Source organism: Osmerus eperlanus, chromosome 27 (genome assembly GCF_963692335.1).
Source record: "Osmerus eperlanus chromosome 27, fOsmEpe2.1, whole genome shotgun sequence".
NCBI lineage: Eukaryota > Metazoa > Chordata > Actinopteri > Osmeriformes > Osmeridae > Osmerus > Osmerus eperlanus.
In genome coordinates, this window is record NC_085044.1 from 6,782,818 (window position 1) to 6,802,110 (window position 19,293).

At 44.3% G+C, this 19,293-nt stretch overlaps 13 non-coding genes and 1 pseudogene across 13 annotated transcripts; 6 read left to right on the top strand and 8 right to left on the bottom strand.

Annotated features, from left to right (window-relative positions):
- Positions 1-2,034: 2,034 nt before the first annotated feature.
- Positions 2,035-11,562, bottom strand: LOC134013570 (uncharacterized; annotated as a pseudogene).
- Positions 11,563-16,481: 4,919 nt separating this feature from the next.
- Positions 16,482-16,553, bottom strand: trnae-uuc (transfer RNA glutamic acid (anticodon UUC)). The gene has a single exon. It is a non-coding gene; the product is annotated as a tRNA-Glu (tRNA).
- A 109-nt stretch (positions 16,554-16,662) lies between these two features.
- On the top strand, positions 16,663-16,752 carry trnay-gua (transfer RNA tyrosine (anticodon GUA)). The gene is given in 2 exon segments: positions 16,663-16,699; positions 16,717-16,752. It is a non-coding gene; the product is annotated as a tRNA-Tyr (tRNA).
- A 93-nt stretch (positions 16,753-16,845) lies between these two features.
- Positions 16,846-16,917, bottom strand: trnae-cuc (transfer RNA glutamic acid (anticodon CUC)). The gene has a single exon. It is a non-coding gene; the product is annotated as a tRNA-Glu (tRNA).
- An 84-nt stretch (positions 16,918-17,001) lies between these two features.
- Positions 17,002-17,073, bottom strand: trnae-uuc (transfer RNA glutamic acid (anticodon UUC)). The gene has a single exon. It is a non-coding gene; the product is annotated as a tRNA-Glu (tRNA).
- A 110-nt stretch (positions 17,074-17,183) lies between these two features.
- On the top strand, positions 17,184-17,273 carry trnay-gua (transfer RNA tyrosine (anticodon GUA)). The gene is given in 2 exon segments: positions 17,184-17,220; positions 17,238-17,273. It is a non-coding gene; the product is annotated as a tRNA-Tyr (tRNA).
- Positions 17,274-17,366: 93 nt separating this feature from the next.
- Positions 17,367-17,438, bottom strand: trnae-cuc (transfer RNA glutamic acid (anticodon CUC)). Its single transcript has one exon. It is a non-coding gene; the product is annotated as a tRNA-Glu (tRNA).
- A 109-nt stretch (positions 17,439-17,547) lies between these two features.
- Positions 17,548-17,637, top strand: trnay-gua (transfer RNA tyrosine (anticodon GUA)). Its single transcript is given in 2 exon segments — positions 17,548-17,584; positions 17,602-17,637. It is a non-coding gene; the product is annotated as a tRNA-Tyr (tRNA).
- Positions 17,638-18,073: 436 nt separating this feature from the next.
- Positions 18,074-18,163, top strand: trnay-gua (transfer RNA tyrosine (anticodon GUA)). Its single transcript is given in 2 exon segments — positions 18,074-18,110; positions 18,128-18,163. It is a non-coding gene; the product is annotated as a tRNA-Tyr (tRNA).
- Positions 18,164-18,256: 93 nt separating this feature from the next.
- On the bottom strand, positions 18,257-18,328 carry trnae-cuc (transfer RNA glutamic acid (anticodon CUC)). Its single transcript has one exon. It is a non-coding gene; the product is annotated as a tRNA-Glu (tRNA).
- An 84-nt stretch (positions 18,329-18,412) lies between these two features.
- On the bottom strand, positions 18,413-18,484 carry trnae-uuc (transfer RNA glutamic acid (anticodon UUC)). Its single transcript has one exon. It is a non-coding gene; the product is annotated as a tRNA-Glu (tRNA).
- Positions 18,485-18,594: 110 nt separating this feature from the next.
- trnay-gua (transfer RNA tyrosine (anticodon GUA)) lies at positions 18,595-18,684 on the top strand. Its single transcript is given in 2 exon segments — positions 18,595-18,631; positions 18,649-18,684. It is a non-coding gene; the product is annotated as a tRNA-Tyr (tRNA).
- Positions 18,685-18,777: 93 nt separating this feature from the next.
- Positions 18,778-18,849, bottom strand: trnae-cuc (transfer RNA glutamic acid (anticodon CUC)). Its single transcript has one exon. It is a non-coding gene; the product is annotated as a tRNA-Glu (tRNA).
- A 109-nt stretch (positions 18,850-18,958) lies between these two features.
- Positions 18,959-19,048, top strand: trnay-gua (transfer RNA tyrosine (anticodon GUA)). Its single transcript is given in 2 exon segments — positions 18,959-18,995; positions 19,013-19,048. It is a non-coding gene; the product is annotated as a tRNA-Tyr (tRNA).
- The last annotated feature ends 245 nt before the right edge of the window (positions 19,049-19,293 follow it).

A 19,293-nucleotide genomic window follows, 5' to 3' on the forward strand; every position in this document is an offset into this window, starting at 1 on the left:
GGGGGGGCGGGGGGCAGGACGCACAGACCTAGTTGGCTTTAGAGGGCTGTCAACGGGGCATGGAAGCTCCTATTGGGTCGAACAAGGTGTCAATCAAAAGGGGAGGGTTCAACGGACATTTTGAGACCTTCATTTTGTAAATACTCCGTTGATAAATCGGAGAAAATAACACTTTTATGTGAACAAGTTGTTTCTTCCGTCGGCTAACTTGCATAATGAAACAAAGGATAATGGCTATTCATGAACGTAAAACATTGTATTTGGACGAATTACTTTACATGGTTAGATACTTTGAACCCTTGGGACTTACGCAGATCAAGTTTTGATGGCATGATTTGCACACCTGGACCTATTTGAACAACTTAGGGTGAGTACAACTTTTTTCTTTGGCATTGTTGAAGGAATGTTCACCGGAAAAAGACGTTGACTTTGCTTGCTATTGCGACTTGATCTTGAATTGGTTTATTTCAATGGAAGCACAAGAATCGTAGCTTTCCAACGATGTATAACATGTGTAGCGTCTAAAAAATATATTTTTTAGAATTTAGTGCGTCGTAACTGAGGAAGGGGGAGGCAGCATTTTTGTCTCGCGGGCGAAACAGGAGCGTAAACGGGTTAATAATATCAGCTAATATTGTACATTACACATCACAATTGTGTGTCATATCACAAAGTAAAATGAGTAAATAGTTATCACCCTGGCCTCTTTGCTTGTGGCGTTCCTGCAGCTGCCTTGCAGTAAAGCTATAGTTAGCCTAGCTATCCCCCAAGTTAACCCTCACGCTCTCCTCATTGTCTATGCATCCTGAACTTATCCTTTGCGCTGTCTCCGGGTCATTGTGACCCACAGCGTTGTATATTACGCCACCTTCGCGCTGTCTCGGGGGTCGTTGTGACCCACAGCGTTGTCTATTACGCCCCCTTCGCGCTGTCTCGGGGTCGTTGTGACCCACAGCGTGGGAATGAAAAGTTTGACTTTATTTATTTTTGTATTATGAAAAGTTGTCAGAAGACCACTGTGGGTCACAAGGAACCAGAGACAGTGCGGGGTCTCGTAATAGACAACACAGACGTTGCCGTGTCTAACAAAAAGGCAGAGACAGCGCAATAAACCTTACGCTCTCCTCATTGTCTATGCAGCCTGAACTTATCCTTCGCGCTGTCTCCGGGTCATTGTGACCCACAGTGTTGTATATTACGCCACCTTCGCGCTGTCTCGTGGGTCGTTGTGACCCACAGCGTTGTATATTACGCCACCATCGCGCTGTCTCGGGGTCGTTCTGACCCACAGCGTTGTCTATTACGCCCCCCCTTCGTGCTGTTTCGGGGGTCGTTGTGACCCACAGCGTGGGAATGAAAGGTTTGACTTTATTTATTTTTGTATTATGAAAAGTTGTCAGAAGACCGCTGTGGGTCACAAGGAACCGGAGACAGTGCGGGGTCTCGTAATAAACAACACAGACGTTGCCGTGTCTAACAAAAAGGCAGAGACAGCGCAGTAAACAAGTATCTCCCTGGTGGTCTAGTGGCAAGACTGTGGGGCTTTCAGCTCCGTGGCCCGGGTTCGCTTCACAGTCAGGGCAAATATGATTTCATATTTATTTAGACGGATAATGTTTCACTTCACTATTTTTGTATTACGAAAGGTTGTCAGCACGAGGGTGGTGTAACAGACTAGGTATGGTGAGTCACAGCGCAGACTAGGATACAGCGCGAGAGTGTAATAATAGGCTAGGCAGACAAGGCTAGAAATAAAAGGTTTCACTTTTTTTATTTTTTATTATGAAAAAGTTGTCACAACGTCAGTTTGCTTCACCACGACCCCGAAACGGCACGAGAGTGGCGTCATAGACTAGGAAGACAACGCGAGGAATAAAATCAAATGTTTCACTTTATTTTTGTATCATGAAAAGTTGTCACACCACGCATGACACCGTGCTTCACAACGACCCGCAGACAGCACTAGGGATAGAACCTCCAGCCCGCCGTCCTGATACATCATCTATACATCCCATGCATGTGTTGGTAGTAGCGTTAGCAGCGCTGTGGCTTGAGCAAAGCCCTCTTCTGCACTCGACTGAGTTGTTCAGTCTTCTGCACACACTCCCGCAGGTCGTCCAGGGTCAACGGGAACCTCTCCTTGGCCGAAGCCCAGCTCGGTGGGGCATGTGGGGCAGTATACATGCGAACAGGATTTGCAGACAGGCCTCTTACACCCGCGACAAACGGTGAACGTTTTACGGTCCTTCTTCACCGGGCAGACTTGACATCTCTTCCTCTTACTGGCAGGGACCGGCGAGGTCGGTCCTGCCGATGAGGAGGCGGCAGCGGCGGCTGCTGCTGCCGCTGCCGCTGCGCCATCCTCTCCGGGTCGCCGTTGAGGAGTGATATGGAAAAATTCTAGCGGCACTGTGTAGATTTGAATAGTCAAGAGATGGCGGTTACAATAAATTTATTTTGCTTGTACAAATCAAGATTTAACAAAGTACTTTGTGATCAGTCATAACGAAGGAGGTGCTAGCCACAGTTCGCCAGAGTGATACAGAACAATCCCAAAACCCTGCCTTATATAAACTTTAGATCAAATGGTTCTTCTGAACTCTGTTGATTGGTCAGCTCTGCTCAGTGACAGTGACTTCATATCAAGTTCCCACGGTTCTTTAATGTGGCCTCTCTCCCCAAACCAGTAGATAGTAAAACCACAGGAGTTCAGCAGTCAAATGGTCAACTGTCCTTTGTGTGGGCCACTTCAAACAAGTCTACAGGAAGGGTCAGAGCAGCAGATCACAATAACAATACTGTTGAATCCACATTGTCTCCAGACCAACTGTCTCTTCCTCCCAGGTGTCATAAACTGCAAATGGCATCTCTACCAAATGGAGTTGACTCTTAATCAACTTTAGACTTCCGTTAAAACACATTCCTCATATATGAAACACACACATTATAACTGTATTCCAAAATTTCCACGACAATGCCACAATTTTTTGGAACAACGGATCGTTTAATCGAATTCAACCAACGCAATCGCTACCGAGACGAACACAGCAGTAGTCTAGTACTGTACCGTAGTAGTACAATTTACCGGGGCAGCTTCTCCACACAGGGCTATATCGCATTTTGCGTTGTTACCTTACAATGATCGCTACCAGTGAGCTTTTTATGAATGAGCGATTTTCCACTAAATAAATGTCAAGCTTATTTACGTTTTGGGGGGCATATTTTCAGCATATTTTTATTTTTTTACAATAGCATAAACCCAAACAATTAATCAAGAAAAATACAATTCAAACATTAACATAAGAAATGCTAGTCCCAAGACAAAACCCATTGTACCCCGTACACCACAAAGTCCAGGTTGTCGGAACGGATGCCATCTTCAGTTGGCTTGTAGACAAACTTCTTTCAGGCGGTGTAGTCTAGTCGAATCGATTGCAAACGACGATCAAATTGCTCAGGGCAACTTTCAACGACACTGCACTTCGCGTACAGCTCGAAAATTTCCTTGGTACTATGCAGAACGCGTATCCTCTGCTTCCGTCTCCAGACAAGGTGCACGCTTGCAATGGTTAGCGTGTATCCACGTTGCTCTCCTCTCCGATCTTAACCACCGGATTAGTCGTCAGGAGAATCTGGTATGGCCCCGTCCACCTTGGGTTTTACCAGGCGTTTCAGGTCCTTCACCACGATCCAGTCATCTGGTATCAAATCATGCAGCGGTCCAGTCATAGGAATAGCCTCCTTCACCTGCCTGTGAATCTCACACAAAAATAGACTCCAAAAAGGGTTGCACAGTGATAAACAAGCACATTCTCACAGAGGTCAGTTAAAGGTAACTGACTTCTTGTCGTCTGACTTAGTCTTCAAAGTTCTGTTCTCTCATTCAACTGAAGTGATTAACACAATGTTGAATCCTATCAACACCAAAATAACTTCCTTAAACAAGTGTGACCCATTATCATTACATAACCTCAAAGAAAAATCCCATCGAAAATAATCTAAATTAACAAAAGCTTGATCACTGAGAAGTCTAAAACTTCTTCCCATCAACAATCATTAAACAGTATCACTTCTCCAAAAATTGAACTCTACAAAATCCATCTATCAATACCCAAATAGTTTCTCTAACCTTAACTGTGAAGCTTATCGTGTTTAAATTCCTTTTCTCATAATACTTATCCCACATATGAAGAACTGACAAAATGACTATGCATCCATTACAAATCCTCTTGTATGCTAAAATAATGGATTCTTGATATCACACAAACTGTGGAGGCATGATCTTTCCATGTGTTCACTTAGCAAAATCTCAAGATAAATGTTTTATGCAGACCATACAACCTCAATTTTTTTATTCTCATATCCTTCCTTTTTCCAAAACGCATTTTCTTGTGGGTAAGTCCAAGTTCGAATCTCCATTCCACCATTCCTTTCTCCATCTGTCCGCTGTATTCTGTAATTCTTATCAAATATACTCAAACAAAACAAAATTCTCACTCTGGGTTAAATACAGTCCAATATTTTCAACTCAGCAATATCATATCAAACCCTCACAATCCTATCACAAATCCAAACTACTGAAACTAAATTCATAAAACCATAAAACCCCCATAGTCACTCTCTGTTTGGATCAGTCAGTCATCAGTCAGTCATAAATTCCTAAACGTCATCTCTTCCTCTCTAAGAAGCCTGCGCTTCCCTTAAAGAATCTGTAACAAATGTTGTATCAAGGTCACACAACAATTTTCCTCAATAGAGTCCTGTGAGCCCAAATTTGTCAAGTTAGGCTCATCCGGACATAGCAACATCATCTCATCACTTCCTGTAAACATATCAACATCAAAAACATATTCTAGTTAGTTCATCAATGCATTCAGGCAATTTAGAAACTGCTCCAGCTAGTATCAGCACTAGCATTTTCCCTGTGGAATAATCATAATTGTCAGAGTGAATTCCACATTTGCATACAGCAAGTTGTGTCCCAGATCAAACTAAGAAACTTCCTGTTTCCATACCTTTCCCAAAATCATATGTAACACCAATGATGTATTTAACTACCAGTAAATATTTTAACTCTTTTCCCTTTTATGAATTAACAAGCTTACACTGAAGCAAACAACTTTTGAACCAATTTGTATAAAATATAACTATTTTAGAAAACAACCAAATTACGAATAACCTCAACTTTTAGTCTCTTATTATCTTTTCTTCAAAAACCTTTAGGAACAGTTCAAATGAATACCTTTATATTTCAGATTCCCTTTTAATTTTTTCTGTATTTAAATTCACCAAATCAACTCTCTCTTTTTCCAAGACATGTAGAAAACTAGCATCACTACCCTAAACCAGATTTTAATCTGTATGATTCCAAAATAAAACATAGACCATAAAATGTTCTTAATGTAACCATTAACCAAACTTATACCCCATCTATATTTATATATAGGTTAGATAGGTAGAACTTCATAACTTGCTTTGGCTGCAGTCCAGAACAAGCTACTTAGCACAAACCATCATAACCACAATTTATCAGACTTAATGAGTCTTCCCAGATTATTTCAAAACCAAATTATCATAACCCTCTTTATGAACCAATACCATAATAAAACCTCATCACAGCCTAACTGTTTATCCCAAAACATTGTACCATGCCCTTAAGACAAAAGTAAATATAAACTCTCCCTTTTTCTTTTAAACCTTTAAATTCACAATTTAACATAAACCCGTAAAACAAAACCTTATTCTTTAACTCCTCAAAAGTTTTATCAAAGCATGTAATGTATACACCTTTGAATATTCCTGTATTTACCAGCTATCTCTCTTACTCTTTGTTAGTGTATCAACTCAAATAAACAATCGCGCATTTCAAACTCGAATCAAACAAACAGCGCCCTCTGGAACAAAGCAAAAAACTCTCAACCTTTTTTATTTCTTTTAAACAACACAGATGGTTGGCGTTTACCATCTATTCACTTAATTTTGCTAAAGTATAACTTTTCCAATCCAATTAGAACTAATTTATGAACCAGGGTCTAATTTCTGCATTTTTATGGATACCATCACACACCACAGAATTTCCGCTCGTAAATACAAGTTCTGGTCTGAAAGGCTCCTACCTCCCAGTTTGGCTAGGATTTAGAACAAATGTTAAATCATACATTTGTAAACCACCAAACTTCGAATTAATCTAAACGGACACATCTTTCACCATTAATACTCACATAATTATGCAGAATTACACCCTCTGGGATCACCTTTGTAAGACTCAATGTAACGGGACTCTTTTAGCCCCCACCTTTCCTCGGAATTTCTGAAACTCATTTAAAATGTCCTCAAACAAACAAAACCTTGTTAGCAAATGTCTCAAAATGCTCATCACGTAACATATTTCAAAAGTAACCAAATTAATATGTAAAATTCGCTCCAAATGTATCTATTTCTCTAAATTTGCGTCTTTGTAAATTTCTCAACTTCCATCTGCGCATGCGTCATGCGGTTACTCATCCTGGATCTCAAATATCAAGCTGCAATTCCTTTACTAGCCTGTACCCGCCTGTCGGTCTGTTAGTTTGTTAGCCAATGTCGTTGCCATAGTTGCAAATTCAACTTCCTGGACTCTCCTTTGTCTCAGGACAGAGCAAAATGCACTTCCTCCACGTTTTCACCATTAGCCATTAACCAACAGTCACAGCCTAGATTTTCTTTACAATTACAACCTTTACAATTCTATCAACCATTAGTACTATTTTATTTTCAACATAAAATTTTGGCTCCGAAATCTACATATGCACCTAATATCACTCGCCAGAGAATGACAGTTTACCCATGTATTAGCATTCTGGTTGGACAAAGCTTCAACTTCAAGTCCATTTAAATAGGTAAATATTAATACCACCAAACCCAACACATTTCAACAAATCATCTCAGCAGCAATAAACACACATATGTAGTACCTTTGCCCTTGACAACAATCGCAATTCAGTCTCTCTAACTAGTTCCCCTTGTATACACTTCAGTCCCTCGGACTGGCTCAGTCTTTCTAATCACTTCTTCATAACCCTTTACATATTTCTTTAAACAACAGTAACATCTGTGAACTTCCACAAAATTAATTAAAAACCATCGAACATTTCAAGACATAAACAAAAATATTCCTTAAACAACATAACATTTCCGTTTGAACACATAACTTTCTATAAAAGTTTCAATAACCCCGGGATTGTAATTCTTAAAATGAATACCGCTTTTATTGCCAAAACTGGCCTTTTACCAATTATCCTACCCAAACACTAAATTTCCAGTGCGTTATTCAATAACGAATCAAGCTCATAATATAGAAAATCGGTCTGTACATAATTTCCAAATCAAGAGTATGGCAACTCACAATATTTTGTTAAGTTCGACAAAGAAACAGAAACACACATCTGTTTTCCCAACCAATATACTTCACAATTCAACGTCAAATTCTCTATAAAATGAGTGTTTTTTTTTTTTTTTGCACTCATGTTTGGGCCACTGCACGCAGAATGAGCTTCACTGAAAGAATCAACTTCCGCTAGGCTCAAGCGCATGCGCCTCTTTTCAAGTGGAGAATTCAGTCAAAGAATTAACATTAGCATTTTCAAAACAGAATGTCTCCGTCTTCAAAAACAAATGCCTTCTGGCGGTAATCAGACCGATGTAAAGTCTAACATCAAACATATAACGGTTAACACAGAGTTGTAAAACAATCGTCTCTCCTCTACCAACAGTGTCAACCGATAAACATTGTACGCCACCATTTCGGAACTCAACTTCCGGTCACGAACCCCTCTGATTTGAGAGTTCGCTCACAATTTCTAGAAAACTTTCAACAAAGATGACACATCTCCGGACATTCACGTACATTTTGCTCAAATTCCCACAACTAAAGCACGCATTTTGGATTGACCTAGCAATTCGTGTTGGCCTACACGTTTTTCAACAGCATGTCAACACGCTCTGCATCAGCTTTGACCATAGCCCACAACACGCTTATTCCAAACACAACAGGGACTCAAACCCTTTGTTCCGGAGAGGACTTTAACCTTTCCTTCTTTGAAACACAATGGCAATTGAAAGTCAAGGCACAAGCTTCAATCTTTGCGGGAATCCAAAGCAAATTTATAAAGAGCTCTCCAATCAGGCTAAAATCTTTTATTTTCTCCACTTAAAACAACCGTGTATCTATTTCTCTCCACGAACCTATTTCGCAATACAATAAGGTCCTTACAACAAAACGACTCCACACTCGAAAATCCACATTTATCAATCCATATTTGCATTTGCAATAAACTATCGTTACCATACTTTTGCTTCATGTAATCGATGTTTGGACAGGTCAATTCTGCCTCCAGACCATTCATTTTCAGAATTACAATCCATAAACGATAACCAACGACGGAAAATAAAGACACAATTACCCCTTTTCTTTTCTAAAAACAATTAAATTCCGACTTCACAACTTTCAATGAAAATAACTGCACAATCATAAATTACAAATATTCAAACCGAAAAATAATTACAGTTTTGAAAAATAATTAAAATTTTGATTTTTGTAATTTGTATATAGGTTGAATAATAGACACCATTAGTTACTCATACTTCTTTTAACCTCAAAAAACATAACTTGTAATTAAAACAAAAAATGAACACGCGTGTTGCAAACTTAAAACCTCTACTTTGAAATTTCACAGGCCCTTCCTAACTCTTTTTTTTTTTTTAAACACTCAGCTGACTAGTATACTTTTCTCTCGGGACTTAGAATCACGTTTAGGCCGTAAATAAATAAGAACTGTTATGACCACCAAAGCCAATACAATTTCTCAAACTATCACTAACCCAACATATTCTAATCCTAGGGTCTCAAAAGACACATAACACGATATAACATGTGAATTTATCACCCTTTTGTGCGCTCGTCAGCACACTTTCCCTGCATGCTTTTTTACGACTTTCACGTAAAGGATAAGTTCTCCGGCCTTACCCGATTAATTTGTACGACTTGCACGTACAGGACAAAAGCTCTCCGGTCTCCGCCCTATTAATTTCGTACGACTTGCACGTACAGGACAAAGCTCTCCTCCGGTCTCTGCCCTATTACTAACTAAACCGAATTATTGACCATAGTCTAAACAACACACATTTAGACAACTCAAATTACACAGAAGCCAAAAAAGGATTTCTCACCGGTTCTTTCAGGATCCCGCGTCAGCCACAAAACGTCCAACGGGCGCCCCCCCTGGCCCTGCTGTCTCACGCATGGCGGAAGGAAAGGTGGCTTTTGCCGGAAGATCAATTCGCCGAGGGGAGCCGCCTGCTGAACGCCGTAGACCAATGAGGATCCCCCTACTGGCCACCAAGTGATATGGAAAAATTCTAGCGGCACTGTGTAGATTTGAATAGTCAAGAGCTGGCGGTTACAATAAATTTATTTTGCTTGTACAAATCAAGATTTAACAAAGTACTTTGTGATCAGTCATAACGAAGGAGGTGCTAGCCACAGGTCGTTCGCCAGAGTGATACAGAACAACCCCAAAACCCTGCCTTATATAAACTTTAGATCAAATGGTTCTTCTGAACTCTGTTGATTGGTCAGCTCTGCTCAGTGACAGTGACTTCATATCAAGTTCCCACGGTTCTTTAATGTGGCCTCTCTCCCCAAACCAGTAGATAGTAAAACCACAGGAGTTCAGCAGTCAAATGGTCAACTGTCCTTTGTGTGGGCCACTTCAAACAAGTCTACAGGAAGGGTCAGAGCAGCAGATCACAATAACAATACTGTTGAATCCACATTGTCTCCAGACCAACTGTCTCTTCCTCCCAGGTGTCATAAACTGCAAATGGCATCTCTACCAAATGGAGTTGACTCTTAATCAACTTTAGACTTCCGTTAAAACACATTCCTCATATATGAAACACACACATTATATCTGTATTCCAAAATTTCCACGACAGGAGGCGGATCGCGACAGCTGGCCATCCGTAGATCTTTCACAACCGCGGCAGCAGCTCCAGTGCGGGGCAGACATCGTCTTCTTTCGATCAGCGGAGTCACGAGGGACCTTCCGAGCTGCTCGAGGAAAAACCTTCTCTTGTTGCGCTTACGAGGCATCCAGTTGGGGTTGACCTCTCTCCATATCACAAAGGCGTTGTAGGAGGAGACGTCAACGATGTTGCTGAAGATGACGAGGGGCCAGCGGGCCGTCTTCCTTTTACAGCTGTAGGCCGTGATGACCTTGTCCAGATTGTCGACTCCGCCTTTGTTCAAATTATAATCCAGGACGATGGTCGGTTTGCCGTCGTTTCTGTCACTGATTTCAGCGTCTGTGTGGCGTGTGCTCATGACTAAAACGTTCTTATTTTTCTTCGCGAGGTAGGAAACCAGAGTGGTGGTTGGAGTGAAGGCGAACTGCGACGACAGCACCCGTCGCGTCTTCGTCGTCAGCAGCTCGGACGGCAGCTCGGCCCTGTTCTTTCGCATGGTGCCAACCACGGTCATGTTTCTCGTCGCCATGAGCTCTCGTCCGAGTTCGTAAGAGGTGAAGAAATTGTCACACGTCACATTGCGATCCTTCAGGCCCTCTGTCACGTCGAGCACGACGCGCATCCCCTGGTTCCTCTCCGGGATTCCGTCCATCTGCTTCCCGGTGTAGACTTGCATCTTCCAAGCGTAGCTTTATTTTGCATCGCACGCCACCCACGACTTGATGCCGTATTTCGCCGGTTTGCTTGGCATTTACTGCTTGAAAGGACTCTGAACGCGAGCAGTTGTTCATCCACGGTCACTTCGGGCCCTGGGTCGTAGAGGCGTGGTAATCTCTCTACCCACATATCCCAGACCTCTCTTATCGCCGCCAACTTGTCCGTCGCGCGTCTCGCCGCTCGTGTCCCACGGTCGTCAAATCGTATAGACGTCGAATAGGTGTAGAAGAGTTTCAGCTGCATGGTAGCGCTGAAAATCGCTCTGCCGCTTTGAGCGTCCCATAGACTGGCGGCCGCTTCGCCTCGGGACTTGTACACCCCTGCCAGGATTAGCAGCCCTATGTAGGCACGTAGGTCAGTGGCGTCCATGGCTTTCCACTCCTCTCCGCGTTTGAGATAACCTTCCCGATTTGTCACGTCCAAGATTACTCTTTCGATTTGTGGCGTGACAAAGAGTAAAAATGCGGAGACGATGTCGTGAGCGTGGGAAACGGCGTAAGCTGTGGGTCCTCTGGGGGTCCTCTCCGTACTGTCACGTTGCAACAGCAGCCTCGGATTCCTCCGATACGCAATCGAACACCATTCAATTTGGCCGTTTTTCGACAAGAAAGTATCTCTGTCGATTTGAGGGGCTTGGTTGGCGGCGGCGGCAGCGTCGTCGTCGTGGTTGACTGCGTCGTACTCTTGCCCGTCTTCCTCTTCTGACACATGCTCCGCGTACTCTTGCCCGTCTTCTTCCTCCTCCTCTTCTGCCACATTCTCGGCACACTCTTCCCCGTCATCTTCTGACACATCCTCGGCCTCCTCTTCAGACTCACTTTGCTCGATATTGGCAAACATCTGCTGTAGAACTTGCAGCGCACTGAAATCCCGAGCCGTAGCTGCGTTACCCTAGACAGAAGCTGTCCTGACCCCCACGGAATATGTGTTAGTAGCACTTGTCTACAGTTTACGTGCATGGACAAATTATTCCAAGGACGCCTCCCTAATTCGACCGCCAAAGAGCGATCAAGAATCGTCGAATCGTAAAAGGCAGCGCGAGCGCGCGGTTGAACCCCCCCAAAAAACTGAAATAATATAAAATAAATAAAGTGGACGAGACGAGGTCGGAGAGAGGCGTCCGTTTCATCTGTCTCCCTTCGTTCCGACCTTATAAATGTAATCTCGGTCAACGTGGCCCGTCTGATTCCGATGGCAGCCGCAGCCGCACGGCCGCTTGGCAGACGGGTCCGACCGCGGTTTTGATTTGTCTCCCGCCCTTACGACCTTATCAATTTAATGTCGGTCAACGTGGCCCGTCTGATTCCGATGGCAGCCGCAGCCGCCGCATGGCCGCTTGGCAGACGGGTCCGACCGCGGTTTCTCCGAAGCCAGACGTCACGTGGCCCGTCTACGTGCAACTTGGCAGCAGGGTCCGACGGCGGTTTTCTCTGGTTCTGTGGTTGGACCAAAAAAATAAAAAAATAAAAATTAAAGTGGTAAGAGAGGTCCGGCCGCGGTTTTCTCTGACGCCAGACGTCACGTGGCCCGTCTGCTTGCCGAGGCCGTCCTACCTGCAAACTTGGCAGAAGGGTCCGACCGCGGTCTTGTCTGACGCCAGGCCAATTCTCCCGCCGAGAGGGATCGCCAATCTTCGAATCGTAAAAGGCGGCGCGAGCGCGCGCAGTTGGACCAAAAATAAAATAAAATAATATAAAATAAATAAATAAAGTGGACGAGACGAGGTCGGAGAGAGGCGTCCATTTCATCTGTCTCCCTTCGTTCCGACCTTATCAATTTAATGTAGGTCAACGTGGCCCGTCTCATTTCGAGGGCCGCAGCCGCCGCACGGCCGCTTGGCAGACGGGTCCGACCGCGGTTTTCATCTGTCTCCCTTCGTTCCGACCTTATCAATTTAATCTCGGTCAACGTGGCCCGTCTGATTCCGATGGCAGCCGCAGCCGCACGGCCGCTTGGCAGACGGGTCCGACCGCGGTTTTGATTTGTCTCCCGCCTTTCCGACCTTATCAATTTAATGTCGGTCAACGTGGCCCGTCTGATTCCGATGGCAGCCGCAGCCGCCGCACGGCCGCTTGGCAGACGGGTCCGACTGCGGTTTCTCTGACGCCAGACATCACACTCATTCTTCCGCCGAGAGGGGTCGCTGATTGTCGAATCGTAAAGGCGTCATTAGACTCAGGGGAGATGTTGGAGGCGTGGATCAAACCTAGTCAAGTTGAGAGAGCCCAATGACGCCTACCTAATTCGACCGCCGTAATTGACAACCCAGACACTGCGGTGGGTCACAACGACCCGCGGACAGCTCCACCTAGTGTTAACTAGTGATATAACCTGATATATAAACTTCTGGGGCTGGCGGCGGGTTCACAATTGACAACGCAGACACTGCGCTGGGTCACAATGACCCGGAGACAGCTCCACCTAGTGTTAACTAGTGATATAACGTGATATACACACTTTGACAACGCAGACACTGCGGTGGGTCACAATGACCTGAGGGCAGCGCGAGTGTTCCTCCTAGTTTTAACTGTTGATATTATGTGATATAGCCCTCCCCAACGTATCTACGTTTTTGTATTAGGAAGAGTCGCACCGACACGGCGGTGGCAGGGTTAATACAAAAATAATAATTCTTTTTTTTTTTTAGGTAAAGGTATCGCTACACGACGGTGGGTCACAATGACCCCGAAGATAGCACAAGTGGTAGGTATATGTATCACAACACGACGGTGGGTCACAATGACCCGAAGGTAGCACAAGGGTTAACAGATGCGAAACGAATGTTCTGCCAAAGGTAGTCACGCGTGTTTTCGTGACGTAGTGACGTTAGTAACGTCAGTGACTGTGGCTAGCAAATTAGCCACCGTTAGCTTCACTTTTCGCCACAAAAACGTAACTTAAGCCCAAACCATGCAACGGAACGTAAATTCCAATAGAAGCAACGCAATCGCTACCAAGACGAACCTTTTGACACCGCCGTTGTGTATGTAGGCCAAATATTGACTGAGTTTTAGGGGGGCGAAAATAAATAATAAATAAATATATATGTGAGAGAACAAAGGTTGTGTATATATCACACCCAATAAAATACACGTTCTACATCTGAGGAAGAATTAGCAGCATACAATGTACAACAACTGACAGTTAACATTTCATAGTTAATTCATATTACAATACTATCGCATCAATCACAAAGATTGAAAAACAGTAATCGATTAACATTCTGACAGTTGATCTAATTGATGAACATTCTCAGTACAACTGATCCCTCGACTATAACATCAATACTGTGGCCATAACATACTTGGCTGGAATAAAGTTAGCTTTGTGAGTGTAAACTTCCAGGAGGAAAGAAATATTTGGAGCAACAAAGGAGCTGTAGGAGCCAGGAATGATTTATTTGTGTTATTGTTTATTATTGTGTGGTTGTGGTGTGATGGAGTCACGTGGTTTTGGGCGGTGACACTCAATTAGTGTTAAAGCTCCTGTACACCTGTGCACTTGCGGGCTTGAATGGAGGAAGAGGGGGTGAATGAGTCGCCTTACTTTTTGTTGACGGCAAAAAAACTTTGATGACAACATTTTCCAGATCGCTGTAATTACTTTTGACTATGATTTCTGAACATTCAGATACTTCAATACTTTTCAGCAATAAAAGCCACATCAACGCATTTCTTGGATCTCTACGAATCTTTTATTTTTAATAGCACGTCAGCCTATGAAGCAACCCAACCTCAGCCTCTCAGCGACTTTTAGTTTGGCCCAATGTAGTCGCTACAGGAGCAGAGTTAAGAAGAGCAATTAGGAGGAGCAGAATTAAGAGGTGCAGAGTTAAGAGGAGCAGGAGGAGCAGGGTAAACAGAGCCTTAAAGAGCAGATGAAGGGGAAGTAAAGATTCCAGAGGAGTTCACCTGAGGAATAAAGGGAGGGTGTTATCAGTGTGTGTTTGTGAGTGAGAAAGACTCAGACCGAGATACATAGATGCATAGACGTGTAGCACCTTGCTCAGATTAAATTTAATATTGCATTTACATTTGTTTGTTTATTTTTTCTATTCCAATGTTGTAAACAAATGCTGTTAAATTACATGTATTTTATATAATGATGTTTCAGCTGACTGTTAATATTTGGAATTCAGTTTTTGTCATCTCATTGGTTGATCAGTTTTTTGACCCTTGGCCTGTTGTTGTGGGGATATATATTGGAAACAGAAGGGGAAGAATGGAAATAGATGAGTAGGATGTGTTACCAAATAGGTGACCATATTATACATGTAATTGGTGAGCTGTCGGAAAAAGTAAAAATAATAATTTCGGGCCATTGATATATATTGTATATATTAAATGTAAAGATGTGTTATACCCAAAACCGAGGCATGAGGGGCACTACACATGTATAAAGGTATATACCAAGAAAATGAAGAGAGAGGTAATACAATGTACTACACTACATATTGTCATCTGCCCCAAACACACTATACTATACTGCCATTTTTCCCAAACACACTACACTAAATATTGTCATCTGCCCCAAACACTACATTACATACTGCTATCTTTCCCAAACACACTACATACTGTCATCTGCCCCAAACACACTACACTACATACTGATATCTGCTCCAAACACACTACATACACTACATACTGCTATCTGCCCCAAACACACTACACTATACTGCAATCTGCCCCAAACACACTACACTACATACTGATATCTGATCCAAACACACTACATTACATACTGCTATCTGCCCCAAACACACTACACTATACTGCTATCTGCCCCAAACACACTACACTAAATATTTTCATCTGCCCCAAACACTACACTACATACTGTCATTTGCCCCAAACACACTACACTACATACTGCTATCTTCCCCAAACACACTACATACTGTCACCTGCCCCAAACACCCTACACTAAATATTGTCATCTGCCCCAAACACACTACAATACATACTGCTATCTGTCCCAAACAAAATTGGCACTTTAGGCATATCACTCTACATCACACAAGCCACTTGTTTTACTATTTTTTACGATAGTTTTTTACTACTACACTATTTTACTTATGTTCCCTGCGTGTTGTGTTTTTCCTATTTGTATAACACTCATTGCAGTGTAGCTACACTGTATTCTATGATTTGATAAATAAACTTGAATTTCATTTGATTCGAAGACAAAATTATCTACTCTGTGGGCCTCATTTACTAACAGCATTGCGCCCATTTCAGGCGTGAAATAGCGGGTAAAGACATAACACTGTATTTACAAAGGCAGCGCGCTTGAGTAAAAACGCAGATTACCGCTGCTGGAAGGGTATAAGGGAAAAAGGGTGTGTATATTTCTAGATCCTGTTTGCGGAACTTTTTTTTTTCTTTTCCTCGAATCACCCATGGTGGCAGTAACATGCAGGCGATTTTTCCCGTCTTTTAACGGCGTGCTAATTAACACTAATGGGCGCTGATTGCCCGACGAGGATCTGGTTTGATAAATACCACGCAAAATACGGAAATACACCATCCGCTATTTGCGGTTGGGCAAAGGCGTAGATTAAGCTGCGGTCACAATATTAGTAAATGAGGCCCTGTGTGTCATATGGATATTTGATCACTTTATAAAATATAATTGTCTATTTTTCATAGATGTAGTGTATCTCTCTTCAGGCTCACCTCAACAGTTTCAGAACCTCCAAGCCAAGTACATGGGACATGCAAAACAAAGCAAGGCAAAGCGTTCCACTGACCCTAAAGTTCCCTGACCGGGAATCGAACCCGGGCCGCGGCTGTGAAAGCGCCAAATCCTAGCCACTAGACCACCAGGGAGACTCTTAAAAGAGGATTGCCTCAGCAATGCCTTTTTTTCTTGAGTGTCTGAACTGGAATATGGGAGATCGCATGCCTTCCTCGCAAATAAAACCTGCCACTTGCTCACCCTTCGATAGCTCAGTTGGTAGAGCGGAGGGCTGTAGGTTAAAAGCGGTTAGAAATCCTTAGGTCGCTGGTTCAAATCCGGCTCGAAGGAAGGATGTTTTGGCCTAAAAATGTGGCCTATCTGGCGACAATGCAGCTCTCTCAGCAGGCAGACCCCCATTTTAAGAGAGGTCTCAAAACAGATTTCCCTGACCGGGAATCAAACCCGGGCCGCGGCGGTGAGAGCGCCGAATCCTAGCCACTAGACCACCAGGGAGAGCTTGGCTTCCTCTGCTCGCTGTCAAACATGAGGACCAAGTTGCAAAACGAAGCATGGCAAAGCTTTCCACTGATCCTTAAGTTCCCTGACCGGGAATCGAACCCGGGCCGCGGCGGTGAAAGCACCGAATCCTAGCCACTAGACCACCAGGGAGACTTTTAAAAAGAGGATTGCCTCAGCAAGGGCTTTTTTTCTTGGGTGTCTGAACTGGAGGATGGGAGATCGCATGCCTTCCTCGCAAATAAAACCTGCCCCTCGCTCACCCTTCGATAGCTCAGTTGGTAGAGCGGAGGACTGTAGGTCAAAAGCGGTTAGAAATCCTTAGGTCGCTGGTTCAAATCCGGCTCGAAGGAGGGATGTTTTGGCCTAAAAATGTGGCCTATCTGGCGACAATGCAGCTCTCTCATCAGGCAGACCCCCATTTTAAGAGAGGTCTCAAAACAGATTTCTCTGACCGGGAATCGAACCCAGGCCACGGCGGTGAGAGCGCCGAATCCTAGCCACTAGACCACCAGGGAGACTCTTAAAAGAGGATTGCCTCAGCAAGGGCTTTTTTTCTTGCGTGTCTGAACTGGAGGATGGGAGATTGCATGCCTTCCTCGCAAATAAAACCCACCACTCGCTCACCCTTCGATAGCTCAGTTGGTAGAGCGGAGGACTGTAGGTCAAAAGCGGTTAGAAATCCTTAGGTCGCTGGTTCAAATCCGGCTCGAAGGAGGGATGTTTTGGCCTAAAATTGTGGCCTATCTGGCGACAATGCAGCTCTCTCATCAGGCAGACCCCCATTTTAAGAGAGGTCTCATAACAGATTTCACTGACCGGGAATCGAACCCGGGCTGCGGCGGTGAGAGCGCCGAATCCTAGCCACTAAGCCACCAGGGAGAGCTTGGCTTCCTCTGCTCGCTGTCAAAGATGAGGACCAAGTTGCAAAACGAAGCAAGGCAAAGGCAGAGCTTCCCACTGACCCTTAAGTTCCCTGACCGGGAATCGAACACTGGCCGCCGTGGTGAAAGCACCGAATTCTAGCCACTAGACCACCAGGGAGACTCTTAAAAGAGGATTGCCTCAGCAAGGGCTTTTTTTCTTGAGTGTCTGAACTGGAATATGGGAGATCGCATGCCTTCCTCGCAAATAAAACCTGCCACTTGCTCACCCTTCGATAGCTCAGTTGGTAGAGCGGAGGACTGTAGGTTAAAAGCGGTTAGAAATCCTTAGGTCGCTGGTTCAAATCCGGCTCGAAGGAAGGATGTTTTGGCCTAAAAATGTGGCCTATCTGGCGACAATGCAGCTCTCTCAGCAGGCAGACCCCCATTTTAAGAGAGGTCTCAAAACAGATTTCCCTGACCGGGAATCAAACCCGGGCCGCGGCGGTGAGAGCGCCGAATCCTAGCCACTAGACCACCAGGGAGAGCTTGGCTTCCTCTGCTCGCTGTCAAACATGAGGACCAAGTTGCAAAACGAAGCATGGCAAAGCTTTCCACTGATCCTTAAGTTCCCTGACCGGGAATCGAACCCGGGCCGCGGCGGTGAAAGCACCGAATCCTAGCCACTAGACCACCAGGGAGACTTTTAAAAAGAGGATTGCCTCAGCAAGGGCTTTTTTTCTTGGGTGTCTGAACTGGAGGATGGGAGATCGCATGCCTTCCTCGCAAATAAAACCTGCCCCTCGCTCACCCTTCGATAGCTCAGTTGGTAGAGCGGAGGACTGTAGGTCAAAAGCGGTTAGAAATCCTTAGGTCGCTGGTTCAAATCCGGCTCGAAGGAGGGATGTTTTGGCCTAAAAATGTGGCCTATCTGGCGACAATGCAGCTCTCTCATCAGGCAGACCCCCATTTTAAGAGAGGTCTCAAAACAGATTTCTCTGACCGGGAATCGAACCCAGGCCACGGCGGTGAGAGCGCCGAATCCTAGCCACTAGACCACCAGGGAGACTCTTAAAAGAGGATTGCCTCAGCAAGGGCTTTTTTTCTTGCGTGTCTGAACTGGAGGATGGGAGATTGCATGCCTTCCTCGCAAATAAAACCCACCACTCGCTCACCCTTCGATAGCTCAGTTGGTAGAGCGGAGGACTGTAGGTCAAAAGCGGTTAGAAATCCTTAGGTCGCTGGTTCAAATCCGGCTCGAAGGAGGGATGTTTTGGCCTAAAATTGTGGCCTATCTGGCGACAATGCAGCTCTCTCATCAGGCAGACCCCCATTTTAAGAGAGGTCTCATAACAGATTTCACTGACCGGGAATCGAACCCGGGCTGCGGCGGTGAGAGCGCCGAATCCTAGCCACTAAGCCACCAGGGAGAGCTTGGCTTCCTCTGCTCGCTGTCAAAGATGAGGACCAAGTTGCAAAACGAAGCAAGGCAAAGGCAGAGCTTCCCACT